Source organism: Rhinoderma darwinii, unplaced genomic scaffold, assembly GCF_050947455.1.
Source record: "Rhinoderma darwinii isolate aRhiDar2 unplaced genomic scaffold, aRhiDar2.hap1 Scaffold_579, whole genome shotgun sequence".
Lineage (NCBI taxonomy): Eukaryota > Metazoa > Chordata > Amphibia > Anura > Rhinodermatidae > Rhinoderma > Rhinoderma darwinii.
Genome location: NW_027464132.1, coordinates 16,216 through 40,887, shown reverse-complemented (window position 1 = coordinate 40,887; position 24,672 = coordinate 16,216). Strand labels below are relative to the sequence as shown.

Below are 24,672 nucleotides of genomic sequence, written 5' to 3'. Positions count from 1 at the left end.
TGGCGGGCAGGCGAGCGGGCGGGCTGCTTTATTGGCTGTTTGCTGTTCCCCTACTCCACTCCACTATTTGACTGTTGTGCTGCATCAATCAATCAATCAATCAATCAATCAATCAATCAATCAGTGGCTGGCTCAGGTGCAGCTCTTTAACTTACCTAAAAGGGAGGGCGGAGAGAAGACAAGGAAGGTGAATGAGGTGTTCCAATGTGAAATGCCGGAAACACAGAAACACAGACGACACACAACAAGAGGTGGCAATCTATTCATTAATTGCATTTAATCAATGAGCTCATTATCACTCATGCATTGTCCAACAGGTGTTGAAATAATGGGATTAAAAGGGGAGATCCCTTCAGAAAGACAGAAACAATAGCAAAGACAAAAAACACTTTTGGAATCTGCTTTTAGTCAACACATAAGGAAAGGGTGCACCGGTCCTGGAAATACTGCAATACCAGGTCAATGCGTGGAGTGGACAGAGCAAGCTCTATTTCCATCTCCCTGTTCTAAAAATCCATTTAATATATGGTCCCCAGATAGGGGACGTATCAGATATTAAACTGATAAGAACAGATACTACACTTGATCTTAGCCAAAAGGCCGAGAAGCGATAACCCGAACGGGCCGCGCGTTGCCCGAGCCTGCCCGATACTGCTGTTTAGCCCTTGCAGCGATTCAGCCTACTTCTAGGCAATTCCATGGGGCCCTGCAGGCTCACACACTCACAGCTACACGGGAGGTGAATAAAGGCCGGAGAGGAAGCCAGACAGGATTTGCTTCTTTTGCTTGCACCACAATGCAGTGCTGAAAGAGGAGGAATCTACATAAAAACGCCTTCCTGGCAACGCCCAAATGCCCTGCTGCCATGCAGATAAACACTGGCAGCGGCAGCAAGTGCATGCCCACAGCCACCCCTTGTTCCTTCACACCTTGTATCAGCTGTAATCCAGTCCAGTCCAGTGCTGCCTGCTGAGCAGCACTGACCAACACTGCCTGGGCCCAGGCTTTTATCTCTGAGGCCCCATTATGATGTCAGAAAGCTGGCTCTGGAATCCTGAGGGCTCCACTATGACACGTGCAAAGTTCCGTCTGAACTTTATATAAGACGGTGAGGCTCAGTCAGTCACTCAGTGTTGCCTGAGAGGGCAACACTGCAACAGCCGGCCGCCAGGCTGTCTTTTTTTTGCACAGCTAGTTGCCTCCAGGAGGCCACAAGAGGGAGACAAGGGACTGCAAAATGGAAAATAGGCATCCACCAACTTTACAGACAACTTCTCCTTGCTCCTACAACCTCCATCCTTGCACAGTTTGTTATTCTTCTAGGTAACATAGTAACAAATCCAAATTGCTGCTCTCTTTGTAGGCAAGCAAGGCTTTGTTGCAACTGCAATTCTTACTTCTTCTTGAAATGTAGGGACGACAGTACATTCCATCACATCCATCTAGTGTACACAGGTAGGTCCATTGTGGCGGGCAGGCGAGCGGGCGGGCTGCTTTATTGGCTGTTTGCTGTTCCCCTACTCCACTCCACTATTTGACTGTTGTGCTGCATCAATCAATCAATCAATCAATCAATCAATCAATCAATCAGTGGCTGGCTCAGGTGCAGCTCTTTAACTTACCTAAAAGGGAGGGCGGAGAGAAGACAAGGAAGGTGAATGAGGTGTTCCAATGTGAAATGCCGGAAACACAGAAACACAGACGACACACAACAAGAGGTGGCAATCTATTCATTAATTGCATTTAATCAATGAGCTCATTATCACTCATGCATTGTCCAACAGGTGTTGAAATAATGGGATTAAAAGGGGAGATCCCTTCAGAAAGACAGAAACAATAGCAAAGACAAAAAACACTTTTGGAATCTGCTTTTAGTCAACACATAAGGAAAGGGTGCACCGGTCCTGGAAATACTGCAATACCAGGTCAATGCGTGGAGTGGACAGAGCAAGCTCTATTTCCATCTCCCTGTTCTAAAAATCCATTTAATATATGGTCCCCAGATAGGGGACGTATCAGATATTAAACTGATAAGAACAGATACTACACTTGATCTTAGCCAAAAGGCCGAGAAGCGATAACCCGAACGGGCCGCGCGTTGCCCGAGCCTGCCCGATACTGCTGTTCAGCCCTTGCAGCGATTCAGCCTACTTCTAGGCAATTCCATGGGGCCCTGCAGGCTCACACACTCACAGCTACACGGGAGGTGAATAAAGGCCGGAGAGGAAGCCAGACAGGATTTGCTTCTTTTGCTTGCACCACAATGCAGTGCTGAAAGAGGAGGAATCTACATAAAAACGCCTTCCTGGCAACGCCCAAATGCCCTGCTGCCATGCAGATAAACACTGGCAGCGGCAGCAAGTGCATGCCCACAGCCACCCCTTGTTCCTTCACACCTTGTATCAGCTGTAATCCAGTCCAGTCCAGTGCTGCCTGCTGAGCAGCACTGACCAACACTGCCTGGGCCCAGGCTTTTATCTCTGAGGCCCCATTATGATGTCAGAAAGCTGGCTCTGGAATCCTGAGGGCTCCACTATGACACGTGCAAAGTTCCGTCTGAACTTTATATAAGACGGTGAGGCTCAGTCAGTCACTCAGTGTTGCCTGAGAGGGCAACACTGCAACAGCCGGCCGCCAGGCTGTCTTTTTTTTGCACAGCTAGTTGCCTCCAGGAGGCCACAAGAGGGAGACAAGGGACTGCAAAATGGAAAATAGGCATCCACCAACTTTACAGACAACTTCTCCTTGCTCCTACAACCTCCATCCTTGCACAGTTTGTTATTCTTCTAGGTAACATAGTAACAAATCCAAATTGCTGCTCTCTTTGTAGGCAAGCAAGGCTTTGTTGCAACTGCAATTCTTACTTCTTCTTGAAATGTAGGGACGACAGTACATTCCATCATATCCATCTAGTGTACACAGGTAGGTCCATTGTGGCGGGCAGGCGAGCGGGCGGGCTGCTTTATTGGCTGTTTGCTGTTCCCCTACTCCACTCCACTATTTGACTGTTGTGCTGCATCAATCAATCAATCAATCAATCAATCAATCAATCAATCAATCAATCAATCAATCAAACAATCAATCAGTGGCTGGCTCAGGTGCAGCTCTTTAACTTACCTAAAAGGGAGGGCGGAGAGAAGACAAGGAAGGTGAATGAGGTGTTCCAATGTGAAATGCCGGAAACACAGAAACACAGACGACACACAACAAGAGGTGGCAATCTATTCATTAATTGCATTTAATCAATGAGCTCATTATCACTCATGCATTGTCCAACAGGTGTTGAAATAATGGGATTAAAAGGGGAGATCCCTTCAGAAAGACAGAAACAATAGCAAAGACAAAAAACACTTTTGGAATCTGCTTTTAGTCAACACATAAGGAAAGGGTGCACCGGTCCTGGAAATACTGCAATACCAGGTCAATGCGTGGAGTGGACAGAGCAAGCTCTATTTCCATCTCCCTGTTCTAAAAATCCATTTAATATATGGTCCCCAGATAGGGGACGTATCAGATATTAAACTGATAAGAACAGATACTACACTTGATCTTAGCCAAAAGGCCGAGAAGCGATAACCCGAACGGGCCGCGCGTTGCCCGAGCCTGCCCGATACTGCTGTTCAGCCCTTGCAGCGATTCAGCCTACTTCTAGGCAATTCCATGGGGCCCTGCAGGCTCACACACTCACAGCTACACGGGAGGTGAATAAAGGCCGGAGAGGAAGCCAGACAGGATTTGCTTCTTTTGCTTGCACCACAATGCAGTGCTGAAAGAGGAGGAATCTACATAAAAACGCCTTCCTGGCAACGCCCAAATGCCCTGCTGCCATGCAGATAAACACTGGCAGCGGCAGCAAGTGCATGCCCACAGCCACCCCTTGTTCCTTCACACCTTGTATCAGCTGTAATCCAGTCCAGTCCAGTGCTGCCTGCTGAGCAGCACTGACCAACACTGCCTGGGCCCAGGCTTTTATCTCTGAGGCCCCATTATGATGTCAGAAAGCTGGCTCTGGAATCCTGAGGGCTCCACTATGACACGTGCAAAGTTCCGTCTGAACTTTATATAAGACGGTGAGGCTCAGTCAGTCACTCAGTGTTGCCTGAGAGGGCAACACTGCAACAGCCGGCCGCCAGGCTGTCTTTTTTTTGCACAGCTAGTTGCCTCCAGGAGGCCACAAGAGGGAGACAAGGGACTGCAAAATGGAAAATAGGCATCCACCAACTTTACAGACAACTTCTCCTTGCTCCTACAACCTCCATCCTTGCACAGTTTGTTATTCTTCTAGGTAACATAGTAACAAATCCAAATTGCTGCTCTCTTTGTAGGCAAGCAAGGCTTTGTTGCAACTGCAATTCTTACTTCTTCTTGAAATGTAGGGACGACAGTACATTCCATCACATCCATCTAGTGTACACAGGTAGGTCCATTGTGGCGGGCAGGCGAGCGGGCGGGCTGCTTTATTGGCTGTTTGCTGTTCCCCTACTCCACTCCACTATTTGACTGTTGTGCTGCATCAATCAATCAATCAATCAATCAATCAATCAATCAATCAATCAATCAATCAGTGGCTGGCTCAGGTGCAGCTCTTTAACTTACCTAAAAGGGAGGGCGGAGAGAAGACAAGGAAGGTGAATGAGGTGTTCCAATGTGAAATGCCGGAAACACAGAAACACAGACGACACACAACAAGAGGTGGCAATCTATTCATTAATTGCATTTAATCAATGAGCTCATTATCACTCATGCATTGTCCAACAGGTGTTGAAATAATGGGATTAAAAGGGGAGATCCCTTCAGAAAGACAGAAACAATAGCAAAGACAAAAAACACTTTTGGAATCTGCTTTTAGTCAACACATAAGGAAAGGGTGCACCGGTCCTGGAAATACTGCAATACCAGGTCAATGCGTGGAGTGGACAGAGCAAGCTCTATTTCCATCTCCCTGTTCTAAAAATCCATTTAATATATGGTCCCCAGATAGGGGACGTATCAGATATTAAACTGATAAGAACAGATACTACACTTGATCTTAGCCAAAAGGCCGAGAAGCGATAACCCGAACGGGCCGCGCGTTGCCCGAGCCTGCCCGATACTGCTGTTCAGCCCTTGCAGCGATTCAGCCTACTTCTAGGCAATTCCATGGGGCCCTGCAGGCTCACACACTCACAGCTACACGGGAGGTGAATAAAGGCCGGAGAGGAAGCCAGACAGGATTTGCTTCTTTTGCTTGCACCACAATGCAGTGCTGAAAGAGGAGGAATCTACATAAAAACGCCTTCCTGGCAACGCCCAAATGCCCTGCTGCCATGCAGATAAACACTGGCAGCGGCAGCAAGTGCATGCCCACAACCACCCCTTGTTCCTTCACACCTTGTATCAGCTGTAATCCAGTCCAGTCCAGTGCTGCCTGCTGAGCAGCACTGACCAACACTGCCTGGGCCCAGGCTTTTATCTCTGAGGCCCCATTATGATGTCAGAAAGCTGGCTCTGGAATCCTGAGGGCTCCACTATGACACGTGCAAAGTTCCGTCTGAACTTTATATAAGACGGTGAGGCTCAGTCAGTCACTCAGTGTTGCCTGAGAGGGCAACACTGCAACAGCCGGCCGCCAGGCTGTCTTTTTTTTGCACAGCTAGTTGCCTCCAGGAGGCCACAAGAGGGAGACAAGGGACTGCAAAATGGAAAATAGGCATCCACCAACTTTACAGACAACTTCTCCTTGCTCCTACAACCTCCATCCTTGCACAGTTTGTTATTCTTCTAGGTAACATAGTAACAAATCCAAATTGCTGCTCTCTTTGTAGGCAAGCAAGGCTTTGTTGCAACTGCAATTCTTACTTCTTCTTGAAATGTAGGGACGACAGTACATTCCATCACATCCATCTAGTGTACACAGGTAGGTCCATTGTGGCGGGCAGGCGAGCGGGCGGGCTGCTTTATTGGCTGTTTGCTGTTCCCCTACTCCACTCCACTATTTGACTGTTGTGCTGCATCAATCAATCAATCAATCAATCAATCAATCAATCAATCAATCAATCAGTGGCTGGCTCAGGTGCAGCTCTTTAACTTACCTAAAAGGGAGGGCGGAGAGAAGACAAGGAAGGTGAATGAGGTGTTCCAATGTGAAATGCCGGAAACACAGAAACACAGACGACACACAACAAGAGGTGGCAATCTATTCATTAATTGCATTTAATCAATGAGCTCATTATCACTCATGCATTGTCCAACAGGTGTTGAAATAATGGGATTAAAAGGGGAGATCCCTTCAGAAAGACAGAAACAATAGCAAAGACAAAAAACACTTTTGGAATCTGCTTTTAGTCAACACATAAGGAAAGGGTGCACCGGTCCTGGAAATACTGCAATACCAGGTCAATGCGTGGAGTGGACAGAGCAAGCTCTATTTCCATCTCCCTGTTCTAAAAATCCATTTAATATATGGTCCCCAGATAGGGGACGTATCAGATATTAAACTGATAAGAACAGATACTACACTTGATCTTAGCCAAAAGGCCGAGAAGCGATAACCCGAACGGGCCGCGCGTTGCCCGAGCCTGCCCGATACTGCTGTTCAGCCCTTGCAGCGATTCAGCCTACTTCTAGGCAATTCCATGGGGCCCTGCAGGCTCACACACTCACAGCTACACGGGAGGTGAATAAAGGCCGGAGAGGAAGCCAGACAGGATTTGCTTCTTTTGCTTGCACCACAATGCAGTGCTGAAAGAGGAAGAATCTACATAAAAACGCCTTCCTGGCAACGCCCAAATGCCCTGCTGCCATGCAGATAAACACTGGCAGCGGCAGCAAGTGCATGCCCACAGCCACCCCTTGTTCCTTCACACCTTGTATCAGCTGTAATCCAGTCCAGTCCAGTGCTGCCTGCTGAGCAGCACTGACCAACACTGCCTGGGCCCAGGCTTTTATCTCTGAGGCCCCATTATGATGTCAGAAAGCTGGCTCTGGAATCCTGAGGGCTCCACTATGACACGTGCAAAGTTCCGTCTGAACTTTATATAAGACGGTGAGGCTCAGTCAGTCACTCAGTGTTGCCTGAGAGGGCAACACTGCAACAGCCGGCCGCCAGGCTGTCTTTTTTTTGCACAGCTAGTTGCCTCCAGGAGGCCACAAGAGGGAGACAAGGGACTGCAAAATGGAAAATAGGCATCCACCAACTTTACAGACAACTTCTCCTTGCTCCTACAACCTCCATCCTTGCACAGTTTGTTATTCTTCTAGGTAACATAGTAACAAATCCAAATTGCTGCTCTCTTTGTAGGCAAGCAAGGCTTTGTTGCAACTGCAATTCTTACTTCTTCTTGAAATGTAGGGACGACAGTACATTCCATCACATCCATCTAGTGTACACAGGTAGGTCCATTGTGGCGGGCAGGCGAGCGGGCGGGCTGCTTTATTGGCTGTTTGCTGTTCCCCTACTCCACTCCACTATTTGACTGTTGTGCTGCATCAATCAATCAATCAATCAATCAATCAATCAATCAATCAATCAATCAGTGGCTGGCTCAGGTGCAGCTCTTTAACTTACCTAAAAGGGAGGGCGGAGAGAAGACAAGGAAGGTGAATGAGGTGTTCCAATGTGAAATGCCGGAAACACAGAAACACAGACGACACACAACAAGAGGTGGCAATCTATTCATTAATTGCATTTAATCAATGAGCTCATTATCACTCATGCATTGTCCAACAGGTGTTGAAATAATGGGATTAAAAGGGGAGATCCCTTCAGAAAGACAGAAACAATAGCAAAGACAAAAAACACTTTTGGAATCTGCTTTTAGTCAACACATAAGGAAAGGGTGCACCGGTCCTGGAAATACTGCAATACCAGGTCAATGCGTGGAGTGGACAGAGCAAGCTCTATTTCCATCTCCCTGTTCTAAAAATCCATTTAATATATGGTCCCCAGATAGGGGACGTATCAGATATTAAACTGATAAGAACAGATACTACACTTGATCTTAGCCAAAAGGCCGAGAAGCGATAACCCGAACGGGCCGCGCGTTGCCCGAGCCTGCCCGATACTGCTGTTCAGCCCTTGCAGCGATTCAGCCTACTTCTAGGCAATTCCATGGGGCCCTGCAGGCTCACACACTCACAGCTACACGGGAGGTGAATAAAGGCCGGAGAGGAAGCCAGACAGGATTTGCTTCTTTTGCTTGCACCACAATGCAGTGCTGAAAGAGGAGGAATCTACATAAAAACGCCTTCCTGGCAAAGCCCAAATGCCCTGCTGCCATGCAGATAAACACTGGCAGCGGCAGCAAGTGCATGCCCACAGCCACCCCTTGTTCCTTCACACCTTGTATCAGCTGTAATCCAGTCCAGTCCAGTGCTGCCTGCTGAGCAGCACTGACCAACACTGCCTGGGCCCAGGCTTTTATCTCTGAGGCCCCATTATGATGTCAGAAAGCTGGCTCTGGAATCCTGAGGGCTCCACTATGACACGTGCAAAGTTCCGTCTGAACTTTATATAAGACGGTGAGGCTCAGTCAGTCACTCAGTGTTGCCTGAGAGGGCAACACTGCAACAGCCGGCCGCCAGGCTGTCTTTTTTTTGCACAGCTAGTTGCCTCCAGGAGGCCACAAGAGGGAGACAAGGGACTGCAAAATGGAAAATAGGCATCCACCAACTTTACAGACAACTTCTCCTTGCTCCTACAACCTCCATCCTTGCACAGTTTGTTATTCTTCTAGGTAACATAGTAACAAATCCAAATTGCTGCTCTCTTTGTAGGCAAGCAAGGTTTTGTTGCAACTGCAATTCTTACTTCTTCTTGAAATGTAGGGACGACAGTACATTCCATCACATCCATCTAGTGTACACAGGTAGGTCCATTGTGGCGGGCAGGCGAGCGGGCGGGCTGCTTTATTGGCTGTTTGCTGTTCCCCTACTCCACTCCACTATTTGACTGTTGTGCTGCATCAATCAATCAATCAATCAATCAATCAATCAATCAATCAATCAATCAGTGGCTGGCTCAGGTGCAGCTCTTTAACTTACCTAAAAGGGAGGGCGGAGAGAAGACAAGGAAGGTGAATGAGGTGTTCCAATGTGAAATGCCGGAAACACAGAAACACAGACGACACACAACAAGAGGTGGCAATCTATTCATTAATTGCATTTAATCAATGAGCTCATTATCACTCATGCATTGTCCAACAGGTGTTGAAATAATGGGATTAAAAGGGGAGATCCCTTCAGAAAGACAGAAACAATAGCAAAGACAAAAAACACTTTTGGAATCTGCTTTTAGTCAACACATAAGGAAAGGGTGCACCGGTCCTGGAAATACTGCAATACCAGGTCAATGCGTGGAGTGGACAGAGCAAGCTCTATTTCCATCTCCCTGTTCTAAAAATCCATTTAATATATGGTCCCCAGATAGGGGACGTATCAGATATTAAACTGATAAGAACAGATACTACACTTGATCTTAGCCAAAAGGCCGAGAAGCGATAACCCGAACGGGCCGCGCGTTGCCCGAGCCTGCCCGATACTGCTGTTCAGCCCTTGCAGCGATTCAGCCTACTTCTAGGCAATTCCATGGGGCCCTGCAGGCTCACACACTCACAGCTACACGGGAGGTGAATAAAGGCCGGAGAGGAAGCCAGACAGGATTTGCTTCTTTTGCTTGCACCACAATGCAGTGCTGAAAGAGGAGGAATCTACATAAAAACGCCTTCCTGGCAACGCCCAAATGCCCTGCTGCCATGCAGATAAACACTGGCAGCGGCAGCAAGTGCATGCCCACAGCCACCCCTTGTTCCTTCACACCTTGTATCAGCTGTAATCCAGTCCAGTCCAGTGCTGCCTGCTGAGCAGCACTGACCAACACTGCCTGGGCCCAGGCTTTTATCTCTGAGGCCCCATTATGATGTCAGAAAGCTGGCTCTGGAATCCTGAGGGCTCCACTATGACACGTGCAAAGTTCCGTCTGAACTTTATATAAGACGGTGAGGCTCAGTCAGTCACTCAGTGTTGCCTGAGAGGGCAACACTGCAACAGCCGGCCGCCAGGCTGTCTTTTTTTTGCACAGCTAGTTGCCTCCAGGAGGCCACAAGAGGGAGACAAGGGACTGCAAAATGGAAAATAGGCATCCACCAACTTTACAGACAACTTCTCCTTGCTCCTACAACCTCCATCCTTGCACAGTTTGTTATTCTTCTAGGTAACATAGTAACAAATCCAAATTGCTGCTCTCTTTGTAGGCAAGCAAGGCTTTGTTGCAACTGCAATTCTTACTTCTTCTTGAAATGTAGGGACGACAGTACATTCCATCACATCCATCTAGTGTACACAGGTAGGTCCATTGTGGCGGGCAGGCGAGCGGGCGGGCTGCTTTATTGGCTGTTTGCTGTTCCCCTACGCCACTCCACTATTTGACTGTTGTGCTGCATCAATCAATCAATCAATCAATCAATCAATCAATCAATCAATCAATCAGTGGCTGGCTCAGGTGCAGCTCTTTAACTTACCTAAAAGGGAGGGCGGAGAGAAGACAAGGAAGGTGAATGAGGTGTTCCAATGTGAAATGCCGGAAACACAGAAACACAGACGACACACAACAAGAGGTGGCAATCTATTCATTAATTGCATTTAATCAATGAGCTCATTATCACTCATGCATTGTCCAACAGGTGTTGAAATAATGGGATTAAAAGGGGAGATCCCTTCAGAAAGACAGAAACAATAGCAAAGACAAAAAACACTTTTGGAATCTGCTTTTAGTCAACACATAAGGAAAGGGTGCACCGGTCCTGGAAATACTGCAATACCAGGTCAATGCGTGGAGTGGACAGAGCAAGCTCTATTTCCATCTCCCTGTTCTAAAAATCCATTTAATATATGGTCCCCAGATAGGGGACGTATCAGATATTAAACTGATAAGAACAGATACTACACTTGATCTTAGCCAAAAGGCCGAGAAGCGATAACCCGAACGGGCCGCGCGTTGCCCGAGCCTGCCCGATACTGCTGTTCAGCCCTTGCAGCGATTCAGCCTACTTCTAGGCAATTCCATGGGGCCCTGCAGGCTCACACACTCACAGCTACACGGGAGGTGAATAAAGGCCGGAGAGGAAGCCAGACAGGATTTGCTTCTTTTGCTTGCACCACAATGCAGTGCTGAAAGAGGAGGAATCTACATAAAAACGCCTTCCTGGCAACGCCCAAATGCCCTGCTGCCATGCAGATAAACACTGGCAGCGGCAGCAAGTGCATGCCCACAGCCACCCCTTGTTCCTTCACACCTTGTATCAGCTGTAATCCAGTCCAGTCCAGTGCTGCCTGCTGAGCAGCACTGACCAACACTGCCTGGGCCCAGGCTTTTATCTCTGAGGCCCCATTATGATGTCAGAAAGCTGGCTCTGGAATCCTGAGGGCTCCACTATGACACGTGCAAAGTTCCGTCTGAACTTTATATAAGACGGTGAGGCTCAGTCAGTCACTCAGTGTTGCCTGAGAGGGCAACACTGCAACAGCCGGCCGCCAGGCTGTCTTTTTTTTGCACAGCTAGTTGCCTCCAGGAGGCCACAAGAGGGAGACAAGGGACTGCAAAATGGAAAATAGGCATCCACCAACTTTACAGACAACTTCTCCTTGCTCCTACAACCTCCATCCTTGCACAGTTTGTTATTCTTCTAGGTAACATAGTAACAAATCCAAATTGCTGCTCTCTTTGTAGGCAAGCAAGGCTTTGTTGCAACTGCAATTCTTACTTCTTCTTGAAATGTAGGGACGACAGTACATTCCATCACATCCATCTAGTGTACACAGGTAGGTCCATTGTGGCGGGCAGGCGAGCGGGCGGGCTGCTTTATTGGCTGTTTGCTGTTCCCCTACTCCACTCCACTATTTGACTGTTGTGCTGCATCAATCAATCAATCAATCAATCAATCAATCAATCAATCAATCAATCAATCAGTGGCTGGCTCAGGTGCAGCTCTTTAACTTACCTAAAAGGGAGGGCGGAGAGAAGACAAGGAAGGTGAATGAGGTGTTCCAATGTGAAATGCCGGAAACACAGAAACACAGACGACACACAACAAGAGGTGGCAATCTATTCATTAATTGCATTTAATCAATGAGCTCATTATCACTCATGCATTGTCCAACAGGTGTTGAAATAATGGGATTAAAAGGGGAGATCCCTTCAGAAAGACAGAAACAATAGCAAAGACAAAAAACACTTTTGGAATCTGCTTTTAGTCAACACATAAGGAAAGGGTGCACCGGTCCTGGAAATACTGCAATACCAGGTCAATGCGTGGAGTGGACAGAGCAAGCTCTATTTCCATCTCCCTGTTCTAAATATCCATTTAATATATGGTCCCCAGATAGGGGACGTATCAGATATTAAACTGATAAGAACAGATACTACACTTGATCTTAGCCAAAAGGCCGAGAAGCGATAACCCGAACGGGCCGCGCGTTGCCCGAGCCTGCCCGATACTGCTGTTCAGCCCTTGCAGCGATTCAGCCTACTTCTAGGCAATTCCATGGGGCCCTGCAGGCTCACACACTCACAGCTACACGGGAGGTGAATAAAGGCCGGAGAGGAAGCCAGACAGGATTTGCTTCTTTTGCTTGCACCACAATGCAGTGCTGAAAGAGGAGGAATCTACATAAAAACGCCTTCCTGGCAACGCCCAAATGCCCTGCTGCCATGCAGATAAACACTGGCAGCGGCAGCAAGTGCATGCCCACAGCCACCCCTTGTTCCTTCACACCTTGTATCAGCTGTAATCCAGTCCAGTCCAGTGCTGCCTGCTGAGCAGCACTGACCAACACTGCCTGGGCCCAGGCTTTTATCTCTGAGGCCCCATTATGATGTCAGAAAGCTGGCTCTGGAATCCTGAGGGCTCCACTATGACACGTGCAAAGTTCCGTCTGAACTTTATATAAGACGGTGAGGCTCAGTCAGTCACTCAGTGTTGCCTGAGAGGGCAACACTGCAACAGCCGGCCGCCAGGCTGTCTTTTTTTTGCACAGCTAGTTGCCTCCAGGAGGCCACAAGAGGGAGACAAGGGACTGCAAAATGGAAAATAGGCATCCACCAACTTTACAGACAACTTCTCCTTGCTCCTACAACCTCCATCCTTGCACAGTTTGTTATTCTTCTAGGTAACATAGTAACAAATCCAAATTGCTGCTCTCTTTGTAGGCAAGCAAGGCTTTGTTGCAACTGCAATTCTTACTTCTTCTTGAAATGTAGGGACGACAGTACATTCCATCACATCCATCTAGTGTACACAGGTAGGTCCATTGTGGCGGGCAGGCGAGCGGGCGGGCTGCTTTATTGGCTGTTTGCTGTTCCCCTACTCCACTCCACTATTTGACTGTTGTGCTGCATCAATCAATCAATCAATCAATCAATCAATCAATCAATCAATCAATCAATCAATCAGTGGCTGGCTCTGGTGCAGCTCTTTAACTTACCTAAAAGGGAGGGCGGAGAGAAGACAAGGAAGGTGAATGAGGTGTTCCAATGTGAAATGCCGGAAACACAGAAACACAGACGACACACAACAAGAGGTGGCAATCTATTCATTAATTGCATTTAATCAATGAGCTCATTATCACTCATGCATTGTCCAACAGGTGTTGAAATAATGGGATTAAAAGGGGAGATCCCTTCAGAAAGACAGAAACAATAGCAAAGACAAAAAACACTTTTGGAATCTGCTTTTAGTCAACACATAAGGAAAGGGTGCACCGGTCCTGGAAATACTGCAATACCAGGTCAATGCGTGGAGTGGACAGAGCAAGCTCTATTTCCATCTCCCTGTTCTAAAAATCCATTTAATATATGGTCCCCAGATAGGGGACGTATCAGATATTAAACTGATAAGAACAGATACTACACTTGATCTTAGCCAAAAGGCCGAGAAGCGATAACCCGAACGGGCCGCGCGTTGCCCGAGCCTGCCCGATACTGCTGTTCAGCCCTTGCAGCGATTCAGCCTACTTCTAGGCAATTCCATGGGGCCCTGCAGGCTCACACACTCACAGCTACACGGGAGGTGAATAAAGGCCGGAGAGGAAGCCAGACAGGATTTGCTTCTTTTGCTTGCACCACAATGCAGTGCTGAAAGAGGAGGAATCTACATAAAAACGCCTTCCTGGCAACGCCCAAATGCCCTGCTGCCATGCAGATAAACACTGGCAGCGGCAGCAAGTGCATGCCCACAGCCACCCCTTGTTCCTTCACACCTTGTATCAGCTGTAATCCAGTCCAGTCCAGTGCTGCCTGCTGAGCAGCACTGACCAACACTGCCTGGGCCCAGGCTTTTATCTCCGAGGCCCCATTATGATGTCAGAAAGCTGGCTCTGGAATCCTGAGGGCTCCACTATGACACGTGCAAAGTTCCGTCTGAACTTTATATAAGACGGTGAGGCTCAGTCAGTCACTCAGTGTTGCCTGAGAGGGCAACACTGCAACAGCCGGCCGCCAGGCTGTCTTTTTTTTGCACAGCTAGTTGCCTCCAGGAGGCCACAAGAGGGAGACAAGGGACTGCAAAATGGAAAATAGGCATCCACCAACTTTACAGACAACTTCTCCTTGCTCCTACAACCTCCATCCTTGCACAGTTTGTTATTCTTCTAGGTAACATAGTAACAAATCCAAATTGCTGCTCTCTTTGTAGGCAAGCAAGGCTTTGTTGCAACTGCAATTCTTACTTCTTCTTGAAATGTAGGGACGACAGTACATTCCATCACATCCATCTAGTGTACACAGGTAGGTCCATTGTGGCGGGCAGGCGAGCGGGCGGGCTGCTTTATTGGCTGTTTGCTGTTCCCCTACTCCACTCCACTATTTGACTGTTGTGCTGCATCAATCAATCAATCAATCAATCAATCAATCAATCAATCAATCAATCAATCAATCAATCAATCAATCAATCAATCAGTGGCTGGCTCAGGTGCAGCTCTTTAACTTACCTAAAAGGGAGGGCGGAGAGAAGACAAGGAAGGTGAATGAGGTGTTCCAATGTGAAATGCCGGAAACACAGAAACACAGACGACACACAACAAGAGGTGGCAATCTATTCATTAATTGCATTTAATCAATGAGCTCATTATCACTCATGCATTGTCCAACAGGTGTTGAAATAATGGGATTAAAAGGGGAGATCCCTTCAGAAAGACAGAAACAATAGCAAAGACAAAAAACACTTTTGGAATCTGCTTTTAGTCAACACATAAGGAAAGGGTGCACCGGTCCTGGAAATACTGCAATACCAGGTCAATGCGTGGAGTGGACAGAGCAAGCTCTATTTCCATCTCCCTGTTCTAAAAATCCATTTAATATATGGTCCCCAGATAGGGGACGTATCAGATATTAAACTGATAAGAACAGATACTACACTTGATCTTAGCCAAAAGGCCGAGAAGCGATAACCCGAACGGGCCGCGCGTTGCCCGAGCCTGCCCGATACTGCTGTTCAGCCCTTGCAGCGATTCAGCCTACTTCTAGGCAATTCCATGGGGCCCTGCAGGCTCACACACTCACAGCTACACGGGAGGTGAATAAAGGCCGGAGAGGAAGCCAGACAGGATTTGCTTCTTTTGCTTGCACCACAATGCAGTGCTGAAAGAGGAGGAATCTACATAAAAACGCCTTCCTGGCAACGCCCAAATGCCCTGCTGCCATGCAGATAAACACTGGCAGCGGCAGCAAGTGCATGCCCACAGCCACCCCTTGTTCCTTCACACCTTGTATCAGCTGTAATCCAGTCCAGTCCAGTGCTGCCTGCTGAGCAGCACTGACCAACACTGCCTGGGCCCAGGCTTTTATCTCTGAGGCCCCATTATGATGTCAGAAAGCTGGCTCTGGAATCCTGAGGGCTCCACTATGACACGTGCAAAGTTCCGTCTGAACTTTATATAAGACGGTGAGGCTCAGTCAGTCACTCAGTGTTGCCTGAGAGGGCAACACTGCAACAGCCGGCCGCCAGGCTGTCTTTTTTTTGCACAGCTAGTTGCCTCCAGGAGGCCACAAGAGGGAGACAAGGGACTGCAAAATGGAAAATAGGCATCCACCAACTTTACAGACAACTTCTCCTTGCTCCTACAACCTCCATCCTTGCACAGTTTGTTATTCTTCTAGGTAACATAGTAACAAATCCAAATTGCTGCTCTCTTTGTAGGCAAGCAAGGCTTTGTTGCAACTGCAATTCTTACTTCTTCTTGAAATGTAGGGACGACAGTACATTCCATCACATCCATCTAGTGTACACAGGTAGGTCCATTGTGGCGGGCAGGCGAGCGGGCGGGCTGCTTTATTGGCTGTTTGCTGTTCCCCTACTCCACTCCACTATTTGACTGTTGTGCTGCATCAATCAATCAATCAATCAATCAATCAATCAATCAATCAATCAATCAATCAGTGGCTGGCTCAGGTGCAGCTCTTTAACTTACCTAAAAGGGAGGGCGGAGAGAAGACAAGGAAGGTGAATGAGGTGTTCCAATGTGAAATGCCGGAAACACAGAAACACAGACGACACACAACAAGAGGTGGCAATCTATTCATTAATTGCATTTAATCAATGAGCTCATTATCACTCATGCATTGTCCAACAGGTGTTGAAATAATGGGATTAAAAGGGGAGATCCCTTCAGAAAGACAGAAACAATAGCAAAGACAAAAAACACTTTTGGAATCTGCTTTTAGTCAACACATAAGGAAAGGGTGCACCGGTCCTGGAAATACTGCAATACCAGGTCAATGCGTGGAGTGGACAGAGCAAGCTCTATTTCCATCTCCCTGTTCTAAAAATCCATTTAATATATGGTCCCCAGATAGGGGACGTATCAGATATTAAACTGATAAGAACAGATACTACACTTGATCTTAGCCAAAAGGCCGAGAAGCGATAACCCGAACGGGCCGCGCGTTGCCCGAGCCTGCCCGATACTGCTGTTCAGCCCTTGCAGCGATTCAGCCTACTTCTAGGCAATTCCATGGGGCCCTGCAGGCTCACACACTCACAGCTACACGGGAGGTGAATAAAGGCCGGAGAGGAAGCCAGACAGGATTTGCTTCTTTTGCTTGCACCACAATGCAGTGCTGAAAGAGGAGGAATCTACATAAAAACGCCTTCCTGGCAACGCCCAAATGCCCTGCTGCCATGCAGATAAACACTGGCAGCGGCAGCAAGTGCATGCCCACAGCCACCCCTTGTTCCTTCACACCTTGTATCAGCTGTAATCCAGTCCAGTCCAGTGCTGCCTGCTGAGCAGCACTGACCAACACTGCCTGGGCCCAGGCTTTTATCTCTGAGGCCCCATTATGATGTCAGAAAGCTGGCTCTGGAATCCTGAGGGCTCCACTATGACACGTGCAAAGTTCCGTCTGAACTTTATATAAGACGGTGAGGCTCAGTCAGTCACTCAGTGTTGCCTGAGAGGGCAACACTGCAACAGCCGGCCGCCAGGCTGTCTTTTTTTTGCACAGCTAGTTGCCTCCAGGAGGCCACAAGAGGGAGACAAGGGACTGCAAAATGGAAAATAGGCATCCACCAACTTTACAGACAACTTCTCCTTGCTCCTACAACCTCCATCCTTGCACAGTTTGTTATTCTTCTAGGTAACATAGTAACAAATCCAAATTGCTGCTCTCTTTGTAGGCAAGCAAGGCTTTGTTGCAACTGCAATTCTTACTTCTTCTTGAAATGTAGGGACGACAGTACATTCCATCACATCCATCTAGTGTACACAGGTAGGTCCATTGTGGCGGGCAGGCGAGCGGGCGGGCTGCTTTATTGGCTGTTTGCTGTTCCCCTACTCCACTCCACTATTTGACTGTTGTGCTGCATCAATCAATCAATCAATCAATCAATCAATCAATCAATCAATCAATCAATCAGTGGCTGGCTCAGGTGCAGCTCTTTAACTTACCTAAAAGGGAGGGCGGAGAGAAGACAAGGAAGGTGAATGAGGTGTTCCAATGTGAAATGCCGGAAACACAGAAACACAGACGACACACAACAAGAGGTGGCAATCTATTCATTAATTGCATTTAATCAATGAGCTCATTATCACTCATGCATTGTCCAACAGGTGTTGAAATAATGGGATTAAAAGGGGAGATCCCTTCAGAAAGACAGAAACAATAGCAAAGACAAAAAACACTTTTGGAATCTGCTTTTAGTCAACACATAAGGAAAGGGTGCACCGGTCCTGGAAATACTGCAATACCAGGTCAATGCGTGGAGTGGACAGAGCAAGCTCTATTTCCATCTCCCTGTTCTAAAAATCCATTTAATATATGGTCCCCAGATAGGGGACGTATCAGATATTAAACTGATAAGAACAGATACTACACTTGATCTTAGCCAAAAGGCCGAGAAGCGATAACCCGAACGGGCCGCGCGTTGCCCGAGCCTGCCCGATACTGCTGTTCAGCCCTTGCAGCGATTCAGCCTACTTCTAGGCAATTCCATGGGGCCCTGCAGGCTCACACACTCACAGCTACACGGGAGGTGAATAAAGGCCGGAGAGGAAGCCAGACAGGATTTGCTTCTTTTGCTTGCACCACAATGCAGTGCTGAAAGAGGAGGAATCTACATAAAAACGCCTTCCTGGCAACGCCCAAATGCCCTGCTGCCATGCAGATAAACACTGGCAGCGGCAGCAAGTGCATGCCCACAGCCACCCCTTGTTCCTTCACACCTTGTATCAGCTGTAATCCAGTCCAGTCCAGTGCTGCCTGCTGAGCAGCACTGACCAACACTGCCTGGGCCCAGGCTTTTATCTCTGAGGCCCCATTATGATGTCAGAAAGCTGGCTCTGGAATCCTGAGGGCTCCACTATGACACGTGCAAAGTTCCGTCTGAACTTTATATAAGACGGTGAGGCTCAGTCAGTCACTCAGTGTTGCCTGAGAGGGCAACACTGCAACAGCCGGCCGCCAGGCTGTCTTTTTTTTGCACAGCTAGTTGCCTCCAGGAGGCCACAAGAGGGAGACAAGGGACTGCAAAATGGAAAATAGGCATCCACCAACTTTACAGACAACTTCTCCTTGCTCCTACAACCTCCATCCTTGCACAGTTTGTTATTCTTCTAGGTAACATAGTAACAAATCCAAATTGCTGCTCTCTTTGTAGGCAAGCAAGGCTTTGTTGCAACTGCAATTCTTACTTCTTCTTGAAATGTAGGGACGACAGTACATTCCATCACATCCATCTAGTGTACACAGGTAGGTCCATTGTGGCGGGCAGGCGAGCGGGCGGGCTGCTTTATTGGCTGTTTGCTGTTCCCCTACTCCACTCCACTATTTGACTGTTGTGCTGCATCAATCAATCAATCAATCAATCAATCAATCAATCAATCAATCAATCAATCAATCAATCAGTGGCTGGCTCAGGTGCAGCTCTTTAACTTACCTAAAAGGGAGGGCGGAGAGAAGACAAGGAAGGTGAATGAGGTGTTCCAATGTGAAATGCCGGAAACACAGAAACACAGACGACACACAACAAGAGGTGGCAATCTATTCATTAATTGCATTTAATCAATGAGCTCATTATCACTCATGCATTGTCCAACAGGTGTTGAAATAATGGGATTAAAAGGGGAGATCCCTTCAGAAAGACAGAAACAATAGCAAAGACAAAAAACACTTTTGGAATCTGCTTTTAGTCAACACATAAGGAAAGGGTGCACCGGTCCTGGAAATACTGCAATACCAGGTCAATGCGTGGAGTGGACAGAGCAAGCTCTATTTCCATCTCCCTGTTCTAAAAATCCATTTAATATATGGTCCCCAGATAGGGGACGTATCAGATATTAAACTGATAAGAACAGATACTACACTTGATCTTAGCCAAAAGGCCGAGAAGCGATAACCCGAACGGGCCGCGCGTTGCCCGAGCCTGCCCGATACTGCTGTTCAGCCCTTGCAGCGATTCAGCCTACTTCTAGGCAATTCCATGGGGCCCTGCAGGCTCACACACTCACAGCTACACGGGAGGTGAATAAAGGCCGGAGAGGAAGCCAGACAGGATTTGCTTCTTTTGCTTGCACCACAATGCAGTGCTGAAAGAGGAGGAATCTACATAAAAACGCCTTCCTGGCAACGCCCAAATGCCCTGCTGCCATGCAGATAAACACTGGCAGCGGCAGCAAGTGCATGCCCACAGCCACCCCTTGTTCCTTCACACCTTGTATCAGCTGTAATCCAGTCCAGTCCAGTGCTGCCTGCTGAGCAGCACTGACCAACACTGCCTGGGCCCAGGCTTTTATCTCTGAGGCCCCATTATGATGTCAGAAAGCTGGCTCTGGAATCCTGAGGGCTCCACTATGACACGTGCAAAGTTCCGTCTGAACTTTATATAAGACGGTGAGGCTCAGTCAGTCACTCAGTGTTGCCTGAGAGGGCAACACTGCAACAGCCGGCCGCCAGGCTGTCTTTTTTTTGCACAGCTAGTTGCCTCCAGGAGGCCACAAGAGGGAGACAAGGGACTGCAAAATGGAAAATAGGCATCCACCAACTTTACAGACAACTTCTCCTTGCTCCTACAACCTCCATCCTTGCACAGTTTGTTATTCTTCTAGGTAACATAGTAACAAATCCAAATTGCTGCTCTCTTTGTAGGCAAGCAAGGCTTTGTTGCAACTGCAATTCTTACTTCTTCTTGAAATGTAGGGACGACAGTACATTCCATCACATCCATCTAGTGTACACAGGTAGGTCCATTGTGGCGGGCAGGCGAGCGGGCGGGCTGCTTTATTGGCTGTTTGCTGTTCCCCTACTCCACTCCACTATTTGACTGTTGTGCTGCATCAATCAATCAATCAATCAATCAATCAATCAATCAATCAATCAGTGGCTGGCTCAGGTGCAGCTCTTTAACTTACCTAAAAGGGAGGGCGGAGAGAAGACAAGGAAGGTGAATGAGGTGTTCCAATGTGAAATGCCGGAAACACAGAAACACAGACGACACACAACAAGAGGTGGCAATCTATTCATTAATTGCATTTAATCAATGAGCTCATTATCACTCATGCATTGTCCAACAGGTGTTGAAATAATGGGATTAAAAGGGGAGATCCCTTCAGAAAGACAGAAACAATAGCAAAGACAAAAAACACTTTTGGAATCTGCTTTTAGTCAACACATAAGGAAAGGGTGCACCGGTCCTGGAAATACTGCAATACCAGGTCAATGCGTGGAGTGGACAGAGCAAGCTCTATTTCCATCTCCCTGTTCTAAAAATCCATTTAATATATGGTCCCCAGATAGGGGACGTATCAGATATTAAACTGATAAGAACAGATACTACACTTGATCTTAGCCAAAAGGCCGAGAAGCGATAACCCGAACGGGCCGCGCGTTGCCCGAGCCTGCCCGATACTGCTGTTCAGCCCTTGCAGCGATTCAGCCTACTTCTAGGCAATTCCATGGGGCCCTGCAGGCTCACACACTCACAGCTACACGGGAGGTGAATAAAGGCCGGAGAGGAAGCCAGACAGGATTTGCTTCTTTTGCTTGCACCACAATGCAGTGCTGAAAGAGGAGGAATCTACATAAAAACGCCTTCCTGGCAACGCCCAAATGCCCTGCTGCCATGCAGATAAACACTGGCAGCGGCAGCAAGTGCATGCCCACAGCCACCCCTTGTTCCTTCACACCTTGTATCAGCTGTAATCCAGTCCAGTCCAGTGCTGCCTGCTGAGCAGCACTGACCAACACTGCCTGGGCCCAGGCTTTTATCTCTGAGGCCCCATTATGATGTCAGAAAGCTGGCTCTAGAATCCTGAGGGCTCCACTATGACACGTGCAAAGTTCCGTCTGAACTTTATATAAGACGGTGAGGCTCAGTCAGTCACTCAGTGTTGCCTGAGAGGGCAACACTGCAACAGCCGGCCGCCAGGCTGTCTTTTTTTTGCACAGCTAGTTGCCTCCAGGAGGCCACAAGAGGGAGACAAGGGACTGCAAAATGGAAAATAGGCATCCACCAACTTTACAGACAACTTCTCCTTGCTCCTACAACCTCCATCCTTGCACAGTTTGTTATTCTTCTAGGTAACATAGTAACAAATCCAAATTGCTGCTCTCTTTGTAGGCAAGCAAGGCTTTGTTGCAACTGCAATTCTTACTTCTTCTTGAAATGTAGGGACGACAGTACATTCCATCACATCCATCTAGTGTACACAGGTAGGTCCATTGTGGCGGGCAGGCGAGCGGGCGGGCTGCTTTATTGGCTGTTTGCTGTTCCCCTACTCCACTCCACTATTTGACTGTTGTGCTGCATCAATCAATCAATCAATCAATCAATCAATCAATCAATCAATCAATCAATCAGTGGCTGGCTCAGGTGCAGCTCTTTAACTTACCTAAAAGGGAGGGCGGAGAGAAGACAAGGAAGGTGAATGAGGTGTTCCAATGTGAAATGCCGGAAACACAGAAACACAGACGACACACAACAAGAGGTGGCAATCTATTCATTAATTGCATTTAATCAATGAGCTCATTATCACTCATGCATTGTCCAACAGGTGTTGAAATAATGGGATTAAAAGGGGAGATCCCTTCAGAAAGACAGAAACAATAGCAAAGACAAAAAACACTTTTGGAATCTGCTTTTAGTCAACACATAAGGAAAGGGTGCACCGGTCCTGGAAATACTGCAATACCAGGTCAATGCGTGGAGTGGACAGAGCAAGCTCTATTTCCATCTCCCTGTTCTAAAAATCCATTTAATATATGGTCCCCAGATAGGGGACGTATCAGATATTAAACTGATAAGAACAGATACTACACTTGATCTTAGCCAAAAGGCCGAGAAGCGATAACCCGAACGGGCCGCGCGTTGCCCGAGCCTGCCCGATACTGCTGTTCAGCCCTTGCAGCGATTCAGCCTACTTCTAGGCAATTCCATGGGGCCCTGCAGGCTCACACACTCACAGCTACACGGGAGGTGAATAAAGGCCGGAGAGGAAGCCAGACAGGATTTGCTTCTTTTGCTTGCACCACAATGCAGTGCTGAAAGAGGAGGAATCTACATAAAAACGCCTTCCTGGCAACGCCCAAATGCCCTGCTGCCATGCAGATAAACACTGGCAGCGGCAGCAAGTGCATGCCCACAGCCACCCCTTGTTCCTTCACACCTTGTATCAGCTGTAATCCAGTCCAGTCCAGTGCTGCCTGCTGAGCAGCACTGACCAACACTGCCTGGGCCCAGGCTTTTATCTCTGAGGCCCCATTATGATGTCAGAAAGCTGGCTCTGGAATCCTGAGGGCTCCACTATGACACGTGCAAAGTTCCGTCTGAACTTTATATAAGACGGTGAGGCTCAGTCAGTCACTCAGTGTTGCCTGAGAGGGCAACACTGCAACAGCCGGCCGCCAGGCTGTCTTTTTTTTGCACAGCTAGTTGCCTCCAGGAGGCCACAAGAGGGAGACAAGGGACTGCAAAATGGAAAATAGGCATCCACCAACTTTACAGACAACTTCTCCTTGCTCCTACAACCTCCATCCTTGCACAGTTTGTTATTCTTCTAGGTAACATAGTAACAAATCCAAATTGCTGCTCTCTTTGTAGGCAAGCAAGGCTTTGTTGCAACTGCAATTCTTACTTCTTCTTGAAATGTAGGGACGACAGTACATTCCATCACATCCATCTAGTGTACACAGGTAGGTCCATTGTGGCGGGCAGGCGAGCGGGCGGGCTGCTTTATTGGCTGTTTGCTGTTCCCCTACTCCACTCCACTATTTGACTGTTGTGCTGCATCAATCAATCAATCAATCAATCAATCAATCAATCAATCAATCAATCAATCAATCAATCAATCAGTGGCTGGCTCAGGTGCAGCTCTTTAACTTACCTAAAAGGGAGGGCGGAGAGAAGACAAGGAAGGTGAATGAGGTGTTCCAATGTGAAATGCCGGAAACACAGACACACAGACGACACACAACAAGAGGTGGCAATCTATTCATTAATTGCATTTAATCAATGAGCTCATTATCACTCATGCATTGTCCAACAGGTGTTGAAATAATGGGATTAAAAGGGGAGATCCCTTCAGAAAGACAGAAACAATAGCAAAGACAAAAAACACTTTTGGAATCTGCTTTTAGTCAACACATAAGGAAAGGGTGCACCGGTCCTGGAAATACTGCAATACCAGGTCAATGCGTGGAGTGGACAGAGCAAGCTCTATTTCCATCTCCCTGTTCTAAAAATCCATTTAATATATGGTCCCCAGATAGGGGACGTATCAGATATTAAACTGATAAGAACAGATACTACACTTGATCTTAGCCAAAAGGCCGAGAAGCGATAACCCGAACGGGCCGCGCGTTGCCCGAGCCTGCCCGATACTGCTGTTCAGCCCTTGCAGCGATTCAGCCTACTTCTAGGCAATTCCATGGGGCCCTGCAGGCTCACACACTCACAGCTACACGGGAGGTGAATAAAGGCCGGAGAGGAAGCCAGACAGGATTTGCTTCTTTTGCTTGCACCACAATGCAGTGCTGAAAGAGGAGGAATCTACATAAAAACGCCTTCCTGGCAACGCCCAAATGCCCTGCTGCCATGCAGATAAACACTGGCAGCGGCAGCAAGTGCATGCCCACAGCCACCCCTTGTTCCTTCACACCTTGTATCAGCTGTAATCCAGTCCAGTCCAGTGCTGCCTGCTGAGCAGCAC

The 24,672-nt window shown here is 47.8% G+C and overlaps 17 non-coding genes across 17 annotated transcripts; all 17 read right to left on the bottom strand.

The window, feature by feature from the left end:
- Positions 1-421: 421 nt before the first annotated feature.
- Positions 422-612, bottom strand: LOC142724378 (U2 spliceosomal RNA). The gene has a single exon (XR_012876176.1). It is a non-coding gene; the product is annotated as a U2 spliceosomal RNA (small nuclear RNA).
- Positions 613-1,888: 1,276 nt separating this feature from the next.
- On the bottom strand, positions 1,889-2,079 carry LOC142724377 (U2 spliceosomal RNA). Its single transcript, XR_012876175.1, has one exon. It is a non-coding gene; the product is annotated as a U2 spliceosomal RNA (small nuclear RNA).
- Positions 2,080-3,383: 1,304 nt separating this feature from the next.
- On the bottom strand, positions 3,384-3,574 carry LOC142724376 (U2 spliceosomal RNA). The gene has a single exon (XR_012876174.1). It is a non-coding gene; the product is annotated as a U2 spliceosomal RNA (small nuclear RNA).
- Positions 3,575-4,862: 1,288 nt separating this feature from the next.
- On the bottom strand, positions 4,863-5,053 carry LOC142724374 (U2 spliceosomal RNA). The gene has a single exon (XR_012876172.1). It is a non-coding gene; the product is annotated as a U2 spliceosomal RNA (small nuclear RNA).
- A 1,284-nt stretch (positions 5,054-6,337) lies between these two features.
- On the bottom strand, positions 6,338-6,528 carry LOC142724373 (U2 spliceosomal RNA). Its single transcript, XR_012876171.1, has one exon. It is a non-coding gene; the product is annotated as a U2 spliceosomal RNA (small nuclear RNA).
- Positions 6,529-7,812: 1,284 nt separating this feature from the next.
- Positions 7,813-8,003, bottom strand: LOC142724372 (U2 spliceosomal RNA). Its single transcript, XR_012876170.1, has one exon. It is a non-coding gene; the product is annotated as a U2 spliceosomal RNA (small nuclear RNA).
- Positions 8,004-9,287: 1,284 nt separating this feature from the next.
- LOC142724371 (U2 spliceosomal RNA) lies at positions 9,288-9,478 on the bottom strand. The gene has a single exon (XR_012876169.1). It is a non-coding gene; the product is annotated as a U2 spliceosomal RNA (small nuclear RNA).
- A 1,284-nt stretch (positions 9,479-10,762) lies between these two features.
- Positions 10,763-10,953, bottom strand: LOC142724370 (U2 spliceosomal RNA). Its single transcript, XR_012876168.1, has one exon. It is a non-coding gene; the product is annotated as a U2 spliceosomal RNA (small nuclear RNA).
- A 1,288-nt stretch (positions 10,954-12,241) lies between these two features.
- Positions 12,242-12,432, bottom strand: LOC142724353 (U2 spliceosomal RNA). The gene has a single exon (XR_012876153.1). It is a non-coding gene; the product is annotated as a U2 spliceosomal RNA (small nuclear RNA).
- Positions 12,433-13,724: 1,292 nt separating this feature from the next.
- Positions 13,725-13,915, bottom strand: LOC142724369 (U2 spliceosomal RNA). Its single transcript, XR_012876167.1, has one exon. It is a non-coding gene; the product is annotated as a U2 spliceosomal RNA (small nuclear RNA).
- Positions 13,916-15,227: 1,312 nt separating this feature from the next.
- Positions 15,228-15,418, bottom strand: LOC142724367 (U2 spliceosomal RNA). Its single transcript, XR_012876166.1, has one exon. It is a non-coding gene; the product is annotated as a U2 spliceosomal RNA (small nuclear RNA).
- A 1,288-nt stretch (positions 15,419-16,706) lies between these two features.
- Positions 16,707-16,897, bottom strand: LOC142724366 (U2 spliceosomal RNA). Its single transcript, XR_012876165.1, has one exon. It is a non-coding gene; the product is annotated as a U2 spliceosomal RNA (small nuclear RNA).
- A 1,288-nt stretch (positions 16,898-18,185) lies between these two features.
- On the bottom strand, positions 18,186-18,376 carry LOC142724365 (U2 spliceosomal RNA). The gene has a single exon (XR_012876164.1). It is a non-coding gene; the product is annotated as a U2 spliceosomal RNA (small nuclear RNA).
- Positions 18,377-19,672: 1,296 nt separating this feature from the next.
- Positions 19,673-19,863, bottom strand: LOC142724364 (U2 spliceosomal RNA). The gene has a single exon (XR_012876163.1). It is a non-coding gene; the product is annotated as a U2 spliceosomal RNA (small nuclear RNA).
- Positions 19,864-21,143: 1,280 nt separating this feature from the next.
- On the bottom strand, positions 21,144-21,334 carry LOC142724362 (U2 spliceosomal RNA). The gene has a single exon (XR_012876161.1). It is a non-coding gene; the product is annotated as a U2 spliceosomal RNA (small nuclear RNA).
- A 1,288-nt stretch (positions 21,335-22,622) lies between these two features.
- Positions 22,623-22,813, bottom strand: LOC142724361 (U2 spliceosomal RNA). The gene has a single exon (XR_012876160.1). It is a non-coding gene; the product is annotated as a U2 spliceosomal RNA (small nuclear RNA).
- A 1,300-nt stretch (positions 22,814-24,113) lies between these two features.
- Positions 24,114-24,304, bottom strand: LOC142724360 (U2 spliceosomal RNA). Its single transcript, XR_012876159.1, has one exon. It is a non-coding gene; the product is annotated as a U2 spliceosomal RNA (small nuclear RNA).
- Between the last annotated feature and the right edge of the window lie 368 nt (positions 24,305-24,672).